The sequence below is a fragment of the Carcharhinus amblyrhynchos genome, chromosome 18, assembly GCF_965287045.1.
Source record: "Carcharhinus amblyrhynchos chromosome 18, sCarAmb.v2.hapA, whole genome shotgun sequence".
Classification (NCBI taxonomy): domain Eukaryota; kingdom Metazoa; phylum Chordata; class Chondrichthyes; order Carcharhiniformes; family Carcharhinidae; genus Carcharhinus; species Carcharhinus amblyrhynchos.
In genome coordinates, this window is record NC_137341.1 from 10,832,397 (window position 1) to 10,844,584 (window position 12,188).

At 44.2% G+C, this 12,188-nt stretch overlaps 1 protein-coding gene across 1 annotated transcript in view; it reads left to right on the top strand.

Annotated features, from left to right (window-relative positions):
- Window positions 1-12,188, top strand: part of LOC145354647 (equilibrative nucleoside transporter 4-like) — a 241,243-nt gene that overhangs the window by 35,530 nt on the left and 193,525 nt on the right. The window contains exon 2 of the mRNA XM_080206079.1: window positions 2,343-2,476. The gene's annotated coding sequence lies outside the window, so the exon portion shown is untranslated. The remainder of the gene's footprint in view (window positions 1-2,342; window positions 2,477-12,188) is intronic.

Consider the following 12,188-nt stretch of genomic DNA (forward strand, 5'->3'; position numbering starts at 1 on the left):
TCTTGTATATGTTGCTCTCGTGTCTAAGTGTGAGGCTTCCGTGGCAGCCCATTCCATGGACACTGTGATCTCGAAAACCTTTTTGAAATGTAATTGCTTCTCCGTTAATGACCTTCGCCCAATTTCTTCCTGTAGTTACCCACATACAAGACAGTCCTGCAGCACTTCCTGAAGAAAAATCACAAAATTCTGCCAAATTTTTGAGAGCCTTGACAACTTTAACAATGTTTTTGCCCTCCAATTGGTCGCACTTGTAAAACCTGTACTTTTCTGCAATTTGCAATGGTTGTGGCACCAAGTGTCCTTTCAATAACTTGCACAACTCCGTGAATGGTTTATTAGCTGGTTTCCCTGGCTGCAGTAAGTTCCCCAAGACTCCGAATATTTTATCAGCTGGTTTCTCTGGCTGCAGAAGTTCCCCAGGACTCCGAATATCTTAACTGCCCACTGTGCGCAAAAATACCAGAACCAAGATGTCGTCTTCAATCTTGTTCACTGTAACAAAGATACTGAATCTCTCCATCTAAGTCAACCCTGCCTCGGCCTCCTCATGGAACTCGCTGATGGTCCCGAACTTCCTGTTCATTTCTCCTTGGCAGTGGCAAGATTTCCAGCCTTTATGCGGGTAGGCCTGAAGCCTGTTTCTCCCGCGCTGATTCCTGGCTGCTGCCCGCGGTCCTTCAACAACTTCAGGAACCCTTCACTTACCCCAGCGATCAGCAGTGGCTGTAGCGAGCAGTCTTGTAGCTGCACTCGGCTCCGAGTGCCTGTTTCCTCTCCCTAATGTCTGCCTGACACCCAACCTTGACAGCCTCATGGACAACCCCCTCTCTCAAAGCAATGTATCTTCTGGTGAGTCCTCCAATGGCCCACCATGAAGAAAGAAGAAGGATCCTTGCTGCTGTCTCACACTTGTAGAACAAAGGCACCAACTTTAATATGGAGACTATCGGGTAAGGGGATGGGAGGGTTGAGGGGTTAGTGTTGGAAAGGGGAGGGAATTGGATTGGGTGGGATGGGATTGGGTAGTTGTCAAGAACTCACAAGGAGGCAAGTCACAGGAGCAAAGAAGGTTTTATTGAATGAACTGTTCTCCTTGCACTCCAGCTCTCAATTGCCTATAAGAGTGGAATCTCGGGCAGGCCCCCCTTCACCACCCCCCTCCTCCACCCTCCCAACTATCCTAGGATCACCTGACCCGTCCTCTTAGAGGTGCTAATGCCCTGCATACACAACAATCTTCTATTAGACTACCATGAGGTAACTGAACTTTTGAATTTCATTGAACCTACTGAAAGATAATGGCAATTAGAAGACCGTTTTCATAGAATCCCTACAGCACAGAATGAGACCATTTGGCCTATCGAGTTTGCGCCAACAACAATCCCAACCAGGCCCCATCCCTGTAATCCCACATTTTTACTCTAGTCCTTCTGACACTAAGGGGCAATTCGGCATGGCCAATCAACCTAACATGCACATCTTTGGAGTGTAGGAGGAAACTGGATCACCAGAGGTAATGCCACACAGACAGTGACCCAAGCCGGGAATCAAACCTGTGAGGCGGCAGTGCTGACCACAGTACCACCATGCCTTCCTTTTCAACATAATGCTAAATATTTGCTGAATGGTAAAACATTCTGTGCTTTAATGCCATTTCTACATATTTTGAGTATTTGTCTGAAAGCGCTAGAGTTGTATAATAGCTTGACTTAAGCTTCTGACATCTCCTGTTAATACAGTGCTCAGAAGTGTTCTTTTGCGAGATAGTTTGAACAGGTCATAGCACAAGATGGTAAGAAACTTTGACAAGCTGCAATTTCAGAATAATGCTTCAGTGCACCTCGACACTTAGAGGATGCTGCTGATTGGAAAGGCCGCTTTATATTCAGAATGACAGATTGTCCTACACCTTTCCTCCCCTTGCCTGGAATCCAAACGCAACACAGCTCATTTCAATTGAAGATACAGTTCAGACAAAGACTTTGATTTTTCTTTACTGTTTCTGGCCCAAACATAATGCTCATTGCAGACAATTTAAAAATGAATGAAAATTGAAGCAAGGAATGAGATTCAAATTTGTTTGAGGTGCAGATAAGGAAGTTTTGCTTCAATTTTTTTTGTTATTTTGCCTTTATTCCTTTAGGTGCCCTTTCGGTGTGCCTTCTGAAATGCCTTAGGAAAAATTTGGGATAATAAAACTCTGGCACTGCTTACATTATTTTGCCTATGTGGGTTTACTATCAAATAAACTGATTGGACTTTAACCTGGTGTTGTGAGACTTCTTACTGTGTTTACCCCAGTCCAACACCGGCATCTCCACTTCATCATTTTGCCACAGGACTTTCTCCCCTCTGATGCTGGGCTATGGGATGAAGGTTGGCCAGGATTCCTCTTCTTCCAGTGTTGCCATGGAACTGTTTCCGTCCACCAGAGAGATTATTCAGCGTCTTGGTGTAACATCTCATCCAGAAGGTAAAACCTTTATCAGTGCTGTGCTCCCTCAGTACAGCACTGAAGTATCAGCCTAGATAATGTGCTCAGCTCCCTGGAGGAGTCAAACACTCGACCTTCTGACTCAGGTGGAATTGTTACCTCCCAGTCAAGGTTGAGACTCCTTGTTGTGGCTTGTCTCTGGAAAACACGGGAGTTCATGGATAAAATTATAGAAATTATTTGATTTGATTTTGATTTGATTTATTATTGCCGCATGTATTGGTATACAGTGAAAAGCATTGCTTCTTGCACACTATACAGACAAAAGCTACCATTCATAGAGCACACAGGGGAGAAGGAAAGGAGAGGGTGCAGAATGTAATATTACAGTTAGGGTGAAGAGAAAGATCAGCTTAATATAAGGTAGGTCCATCCAAAGTCTGATGGCTAGTTGACATTGGTTAATGATCCTTTTTGGTTTTGTAAACGTGAGTACCTTTTGAGGTACAGGAGAGATGTACTGTATATAATCAGCAAGGCCTGATAACACAGAGCAAACATTGACTTTTATTTAGTTTGGTTATGGATGGGGCAGAAGTCATGAATTTAAGCAGATCTTGAAGGGCAGTCAAGAGATAAGATAGAATATTAATCCAGGCAAAGTCCACAAAATAAGAGTTAAAAAAAATTCGGAAACATTTGATTAAGTACTTTTATACGACTGCTGGAAGCACTTGGAATAAGTTGAAGATATATGTTACAGGAAATTATGATGTAAAGTGATAAATGAATGTGACACACCACAGAAAATGGGATTAAGTTTGGAATCCAGTGTACAGGATGTTCAGATAAGGCAGCAGGAGAGGAGGGAAAGTAGCTTTCCACCTTTAAATTTGAGTAAAGCAAGAGCCTATGTTTTGGAGGCCGAGTTGGATTGTCTGTGAGATTGTACATTGTGCCACACTTGTATGGGGAATGATAGGAGTATTTCTGATCTTGTCAGATTGTTGTATCTGCTATTCCATGTGTAATTTATAGGTCATTCTGACCATAACTTGCCTGTTAATTCATGTTTAATTAATGTTTTGCCTTAAAATTAAAGCTACAAGAAGTGGAACCTTATTGGCAATTCCTTCATTTGGGAGTCGCTCAGTAAATTTGGCTGTTTTGGCTTGTAGTTCCCTGTTTCATCTTTAATAGACATGATTTGATTTTATCAGTGGACCGCCTCTGTGGTATTTTGTCAAATGTCTTGAAAATCCTATGCAAATGTCAGTATTGCTGAAAAGAGACACACTGTCAAAGTTTTTAGTTTTGCACGCATCAGGACAGATGTAAGAATGCCAAATTTCAAAGGAAGCAACAATTTATACTGCATGAGGGAAGTGTGCTGATTGGCTGCCAAGTTGATTCTGATTGGACGAGGCATTGCCATGGAGAATGCACCAGGGAACTATTATCTCCATTTCAAAAAAGGAGCAAGGCCTGGACATGTTCCTTTTACCAGGTCCTGTGTGTGAATATATATAGCTTCTAGCATTTTCTTTTTTCAACCCATTCCATTATTGCCTTCAAAATCTATTACATTTATCCAACACAACTTGCCTTATCCAAGATGGTGTAGTTTTCCCTTAATTAACACGTTCCTTTCTAGCTGAATATCAATTTTATTCCCTGTTATGACTTGGAGAAATATGCACCAATGCAAATAAATAAACAACAAATGTGTTGTGGGGAAAGGCGTATAGAATTTGGCAGAGAAGTTTTAATATTGTTGTTCTACAAGAGCCTACGCAATGTATTCCACTGGAGAATGTTAGATTGAAGGTTTAGTATGGTCTCTGTACTAATAATCATATGCTTCACATTTTTTAAAATATATTTTCTTGACCCCAATTACATTTAATCAACACAACATGCGTGTGTGTCTGTGTGAAGCATCTACTTGAAACTTGAAAATTGCACTTTGCTTGCTGTTTTTTAATTGCCTTGTTACCTTGGAGGATACTTTCCCAGTGTTTGGGCTCTTCATTTTCCCTGAATTTAAGATCCTTATCAGTTCCTGGCACTGACCCTGAATTTGCCAATTTTGTTTGGAATTACAATTTATTTGGCCATTATGTTGACATTTTACTGCCAAAGCACCCAAGGGTGCAGGGATGGGGTGGGGGGGGGGTGGTGCTGTAGATATTTTAATTTGCTGGAAAGAAAAGTGAGGCCAGGTGTATAACAGATGGCCCACCCTCACTCACCAGCCCTCAACCCATGTCAACAGTGAAATGACAACCAGAGACCAGCTCCAGAGTCAAAGAGGCAATAGTGACTGGATGAGTGTTTAGGAGATAAATGAAAAAAATTCAGCTGGAAAGCTACACCAAAGAACAGCATCTTGTTTTATTGCCTTCAATAATTGTTCAAACTGTGATCTTTAGCAATACTGCTAGATTGTTATGTACTTTTTATTTATCTGAGTATCTGTGCCAGAGGATAATTTCTGCTGAAAAATGTTCAATTTTGACCTAAAACATTCTGGCTACTTTACAGCACGTTTATATTTCCTAGTTTTTTGTTAATCATTTGTGGGATGTGGGTGTTACTGGCTAGGCCAGCATTTATTCACTAATTGGGGTGTTGACGACCTGTAACTTGATGTAACTCCAGAATTTAAAGGACCATCTCCCCCATTGAGACAGCTGGAGAAGGGAAAGAGAGAACAGAGTGTTGTCATGGGACGTAGATGGTCAAAGATTGCACTATCCCTCATCATATCTCCCAGGCCATGTTAGCGGGATCTGTGAGGACACAGACGGCGATGCTGTTTCCGATCAGTGGGAGGAAGAAGTGGCTGGTGAAATCAATGATAAAAGCAAATTACTGTGGATGCTGGAAACAGAAAATGCTGGAGATTCTCAACAGGTCTGACAGCATCTGTGGAGCGAGAAAAGGATGAATGTTTCGATTCTGGAAGAGTCACCCAGACTCTCAACTTGGGTGAAATCAATGTGTGTGGACATAATTTAAATATATTTTAATATATTTGAATATGATTATCCCATCCTGCTGTATATTGACCCCACACAGTACATTACGTCGGCGTAGTTTACAACAGGTTCACTTAGACATGAGCCAGGCTCCGACTGTGGGGCAGGGGAGGGGTTGGGGATGGGGGAGTGGGAGGAGGGGAAGGGGCCAAATATCGGTCGGGGGGGGGAAGAGAAAGTGGAAGGGGCCACTGATCATGAGGGTGGGGAGGGGGGCCGATGATGGGCAGGGGGAGGGGATGCAAAGAAGTGGTATTGCCATGGGGGGCGGGGAGGAGAGGCCCCAACACCTCAGTGGTGGTCTGTGAGGTCGGTGGGGGGGGGGGCTGAGAGGCTTATACACAATCTGATCAGGGCACCCTGGAAAGATGTTGCCCCCATCTCAGTGAATCTGTTTTGCCGGGGTGTTGAGGCATGCACGAAGCATGAAACCTGCTCTCTTGATTTCTTCTGACAGAACGTAGAAACTGGAGGGAAAAACTAGTAGAGAGAAACACGCTGGCTTTCCCACAGGAAACAACACTCAGCTATTTATTGGTATGATTTCCTCCACCACCACCACCACACCACCCCCCCCGCCCCCCCGGCGTTAACTCTGCACAGATGCTATGAGATCCACTGAGATTTTCGGGGAAAGCAATGACTTGTGTTTGGAGGTGGCACAAGTGGTAATTGGCAGGAGTGTGGTGCCAATCTGATGCAGCAAGCATTTCAATGACCAAGGCTGAGAGCAATGATACATTCACTCACATCCTGACGTGTGTGTCTGCCCAACCTCCTCACTGCCTTCTCAAGCTTACTCCAACACATCACTCCTCACACCAACCTATCTTGCAGCCGCACCAATCCCTCTCTGTACAAGTGCCGATCCTGACACTCACTTTCATCCATGTGCAATGCCATACATCTTCCTCATTGCAAACATTGGATGGAGTCATGCCACTGCCATCACTCATAAGTCTCTTCTTTCCTGTCTTGTGGGAGAAGAGTGAAGAGAGCAGCAGGGAACTGGGCGTGCTACTTCAGCCATCTTATAATACCTACGGAGAAGGAAGCGCTGGAGGACTGAAGTAGTTTGCTTCACCATCTTTGGGGAAATTGAGAGGTGTGGTCAGTCATGTCTCCCAGCTACCCAATGCCAGAATTAAATATGAGACAGTCACATAGGCAGGCAGTGGTGTAATGGTACTGTCTCTGGACTGGTAACCCTGAGACCCAGGGTAATGTTCTGGTCATCAGGATTTGAATCCCACAATAAAAATAAAATTGGGAATTAAAATGATGACCGTGAAACCTCTGTCGATTGTTGTAAAAACCCATCTGGTTCGCTGGTGTCCTTTAAGGAAGGAAATCTGTCACCCTTACTTGGTCTGGCCTACATGTGACTCCAGAGTCACAGCAATGTAGTTGATTCTTAAATGCCCTCATGGATGGGCAGTAAGTGCTGGCCTAGCCAGCAAAACCCATATCCCATGAACAAATAAAAAGAAATACAATTCTTACTCATGTTGACTTTATGTCAACAGCTAGTGATATATATGATCATTTGCATAATGGTAACATCAAACATTCTTACCTTGCCACCACTTTTTCATGTTTATGATCTTCCATAGGGCCTTCTCACATCCAGTAGGAGTCGATCGTGATCACCATTGCCAATGCTGATTCCTTGGGTGTTCAGTCCCTCTGAGGATGCACTGAGACATCACTCATGCATACTATGTAACTTTAGGGGAGATGTATCATAGACCAATTAAGCAGCGGCCTGACATGGTCACACCCACAGATTCATACCTATTCGCCAACACCCCAGACTCCTCTATCACCATTCCTGAATATATCCTGTTCCACTGACAGATCACATCCACTAGAAGTGACAGCACACTGGTAAATAGTTGGGAAGGAGTGGTCCTAGGAGACTGCAACATTGACTCCGGACCCAATGAAGTCTCATAGTATCTGATCAAACCAGGACATGGAACTCTCCTGCTGTTTATCATCCACGACCCTCCCTCAGCTGATGGACCAGTACTCCTCAGTGTTGAACACCATTTGAAAGAAGCACGGAGGTTAGCAAGAGTTTGGAATGCACTGTAGGTGGGGCTTTTGAATGGTTTGGTAGCAACATTGCTGGCTGTGTCCTAAAGGTTTTTATGACAACCGGCAATTATTTCATGATCATTAGACTTTTAATTCTAGATTTTTTTAAATTGAATTTTTATTGAAATGACAATACCACTATGCTACTGCCTCCCCTTATGATGCCCTTTGTTGCAAGGGGAATGAAATATAAAAGTTGGGAAGTTTTACTGCGGTTGCTGAGGCCTTTGTCAGACCACATCTGGAGTGTGCAGTTCTGGGTTCCTTACTTGAAAAGGGATATAATTGTTTTAGCAACAATTCAGAGAAGGTTCCCACTACTCATTCTTGGGACGAGGAAAGGTTGAATAAGTTGAGGTTTTACCCATTGGAGTGTACAAAAATGAGACTGTATTCTCATTCAGAATAGTGGGGAGAGATCACAGATCAGAACGCTGTACTGAAACAAACTGCAAAAGCTGTTTGTTCTCTCCCTCTCTCTCTGAAGTATTGTGCCTGGACTTGTAAAGTAACCATCCTGAGAAAGTGAAATTTACTGAAAGCTGAGATCTTTTGGAAATAAAACGTAGAGATCTGCTCTCCAGAACTAAATCCAGGGAAATAACTGAACAATATGGTTGCAACGTGTAATCATCGCCATGAGAGAAGTCAAAGAATAGATAACTATGTACTCCTTTTGATTTCATCTTCTTCACAAACTGTAAAAGGATCCTAAGTCTATGTTTTTTTTCTGGCATCTGCACTGATATACATGTAGGCCCAGATGAATGTGTGCAATGTATTAATAGTGGTTGTGATTGTTTTAATTTGGGAAAGTGTCAATGAACTTACCTTTTCTTTCTTTAACTTAAGAAACCTGTTGGGCTAATTATTTATGATCTAAAAGTGTGAACTGTGGGACTGCTGCAGTATTGGCAAAGCACATCTCTAAATTCCCCAAAAAAACCAAGTTATGGCCATCCCGCCTCAGGTAGTTGGAGGGTGGCACATCGGTTAGCACTGCTGCATCAGGGACCCTGATTCAATTCCTGCTTTGGGTCACCATCTGTGCAGAGTCTTCATGTTCTCCCTGTGTCTGCGTGCGTTTCCTCCTGGTGCTCTGGTTTCCTCGCATAGTCTGGAAGACGTACTGGTTAGGTGCATAGGCTGTGTTAAATTCTCCCTCAGTGTACCCAAACAGGTGCCAGAGTGTGGCAACTAGGGGGTTTCCACAGTAACCTCATTGCTGTGTAAGCCTACTAGTGACACTAATAAATACACTTTAAAAACTTCAATATTGATGTCTCTTTCACTGTCACTAGGTCAAAACCCTGGAACTTCATTACTAACAGCACCGTAGGTGCACCACACTACGCTGCCATAGTGTAGGTGCACCACACGGGCTATGGCAGTTCAAAAAGGCACATCACCGTCATCTCAAGGGCCATCAGGGATGGGCAATAAATGCTGGCACTCCTGGCAACACCCAGATTCTATTAGTGAATAAAAAGTAAGCACTGGACAGTGACAGCAGTTAAAACCTTACGGGTCCGATATCAGATGGAAAGGGCAGAGTAGAAAGACTCCCTGTTAAATCTGAGGTCCCTATATTCAGATACAGCTCACCAGGAATACTGCTTTATATCTTCCGCTCACTGGCAGGATGGAAATCTGGCTTCTCTCCTACATTTCCATTTTTCTCATCTGCAAAAAAGAGAGTAATAAACAAAATAGCCCAGATGCAGCAATATTTGTTGTGCTTGAGTTATACTTTTCATTTCAAATGTGATTAGGCCTCTCGGTGCTGAGAATTCACCTTCAATTCCATTATTGGATGAGAGAAATTACTTTTACATTAATGGTATTATGCTAACTATATTCACTAATTAATTTTATGCATTTCTATCATGTTCCACTTTCCAGCAGTATTATAAATAGAGACTGGCTGTTTAGTTTGCTCTCCTCATGGCTCAATGGGCAGATTCGCTGTTCACGATGGAATGAAACACACAGATTGCAATAGTCTTTAACCCCTTATTTCTGTACTGGCAGATATGGTAAAGGATGGCTCTAGTCAAGCTACAATTGATCTCAGCATCCCTGGGGCAGGGGTGGGGAGAAGGGAAATAACCAGGGTTCCCATGGGTTCTTCTATCTTTGACTTAGGTGTAGAATCTGGTTCTTACGGGCACTCCTTAATAAAAAAAAATTCTAAATGCCAAACAAGCAAAGAGAATCACACCCATTTTTTGGGCAAGCTCCCACACACTATTATATGGTACTTCGGGAAAAAAAAATCCCAAATGTGATTCTTACCAATAGGGGGAGTGAACAGAGCATATTCACACCATGAAACTGGCTGCTGAGCTGTAAGGCACTATTGTGCATGTGCCCCAATTTCCCATTGCACTGTGTACATGTGTGCACAGTGTACTGGGGGATCTGTCAACCAGCTACCCCCTGGACATCACCCTCCCCCAATTGCCTTCTCAAACATTGCCCTCCCCCGATTGCCACCAGGGACATCAACTGTTGATTGCCCCCCACTGATTGCCCCCACCCCACCTGTCGCTAGCCAAAATAACCACTCCCAACCGATCACTCACTGTGCATCACTCACTGATGCAGAGTACACCCCCACACCCAGCCGATCATCACCCTGGCTGATTCCCGAAGTGGAGTACACTTTCCCTGCCCACCCCATCATGGCCTGCCCCTTTCAGACCCCATTCTGCTCCTTCGGCCCTGCAACCTTGGCACTGCCTGGTGGGCAATGCCATGATGTCCGGTGGTCACTGCCAGACTGGCAATGCCAGAATGCCAGGCCGGCAGTACCAGGGTGCCAGGTTAGCACTGCCCAAGAGGCACTGCCCCCAACTACGTGGGGGGCCTCAATGGCTGTCGCCATCATATCAGGTCTGTATTGGTGGGGACATAGGTGATCTTTGCCAGTAAGGACTTCCACTGGCAAGGTTGTTAAGGTAAGTAAGCCCGGACGGCTACATCCGGGACTCATTATATTAAAATCAGCTAATAAATACTTAAACCGCCATTACGCCAGTACAATGAGGCCTGTAACATTGCAAGAGGTGGGAAACCAGGTGTGAACCCTATTTTTTGCCTCTCGTCCAATCTTACCAGCAGGCTACATCGATCGACTGATGTGATGAGCCGGTAAGATAGACCCCTTAGACAGACTGTGGGCATAGTTTGGTAAGTATTTAACACTTGTTTATTAATGCTACGTCTAAACAAGCTAAGGTTAGGCATAGTGGTCAGCACTGCTGCCTCACAGCGCCAGGGATCCGGGCCCAATTCCCAGCTCGGGTCACTGTCTGTGTGGAGTTTGCACGTTCTCCCCTCTTTTCCCCTGGGTTTCATCCGGGTGCTCTGGTTTCCTCCCACAGTCTGAAAGAGGTGTTGGTTAGGTGTGTTGACCCAAACAGGTGCCTGAGTGTGGTGACTAGGGGAATTTCACAGTATCTTCATTGCAGTGTTAATGTAAGCCTAACTTGTACTAATAAGTAAACTTTTACTTTACTACAAGGCATAGCTCCAATCTTCCTTTCTCTCTGTCTAATCAAACGGATGACTAATTTATATCAGTAATGCGTACATTAGCATATCCTACCTGTTAACCTTTTATACTAATCATCCTGCCCCAAGTATACTATCCTACTTTATAACAACAACATGAAACAATGGGCAGAATTCTCTCTTTTTTTGACAGTATATCAAGTCAGGCGGGCAGAGTAGACTGAAGCCTACTGTCTGCACTGTCGGCTCTTCCTGCCATCTTTCTTGACACATTGTCAAGATAAACCGTGGAAATGAGTCCCAAGTCCCTCTCCCTCCCGACCTCCTACACGCAATCCACCCCCCCTCCCCATATCCTCCCACTCCCACCGCCAGCAACTTCAGCCCCTGACTGATCATCTGAAGACAATAAAAATAAAAAGAAACACATTCCCCAAACATACCCCCCTCACCCACACCCCCATCCCCCCCCCCCCAACACTTGGACTAGGGAATCCATCCTGCCCCTCTTAGGAATGATATTTTGAAGACATGTCTTTCTTCTGCATCTGGTCAGACATACTGCAGAATAGGGGAACGTTTTACCAGTATAGCTGTCAGCACTGCTGGGAAGCAGAGTATGAGTCGCAGGGTGTCTGAACTGCAAAGACAACAAAGACTTTTCAACAAAAGACTGATCCAAAAGGGAAGACCAAAGAAAATCAATCTTCGGAGCCTCTGGGTTTAGGAGAGAAGAGCTCAGGATGCCTGAGGAACTTGTTGCTCTCTGAAGCATTCTGAGAAGAAGTTTCAGAAGAGGAATGATCTTCACCTTCAGGAAAGACTATCATGGCTGGACCCTCCAGTGCTGAATCAAAGACTGGAAAGATGTTGAAGATCTGAGATTTCAGTGAACTTGAATGGCAAAAGGAAAAGCAACCAGGTTTCTGTAAGACTGTCAGGAAAAGAAGTAGAGATGATTCCTCAATGATACTTCACGAGGCTGTCTACCATCCGCAGGCTGTGGTAAGAGAGCCACGCTTCCCTCTGTGTGAGGTTGCTCCACACTAAATAATGGGAAGAACTGCTCAGAATATGGAGACAAGAGAACCTCA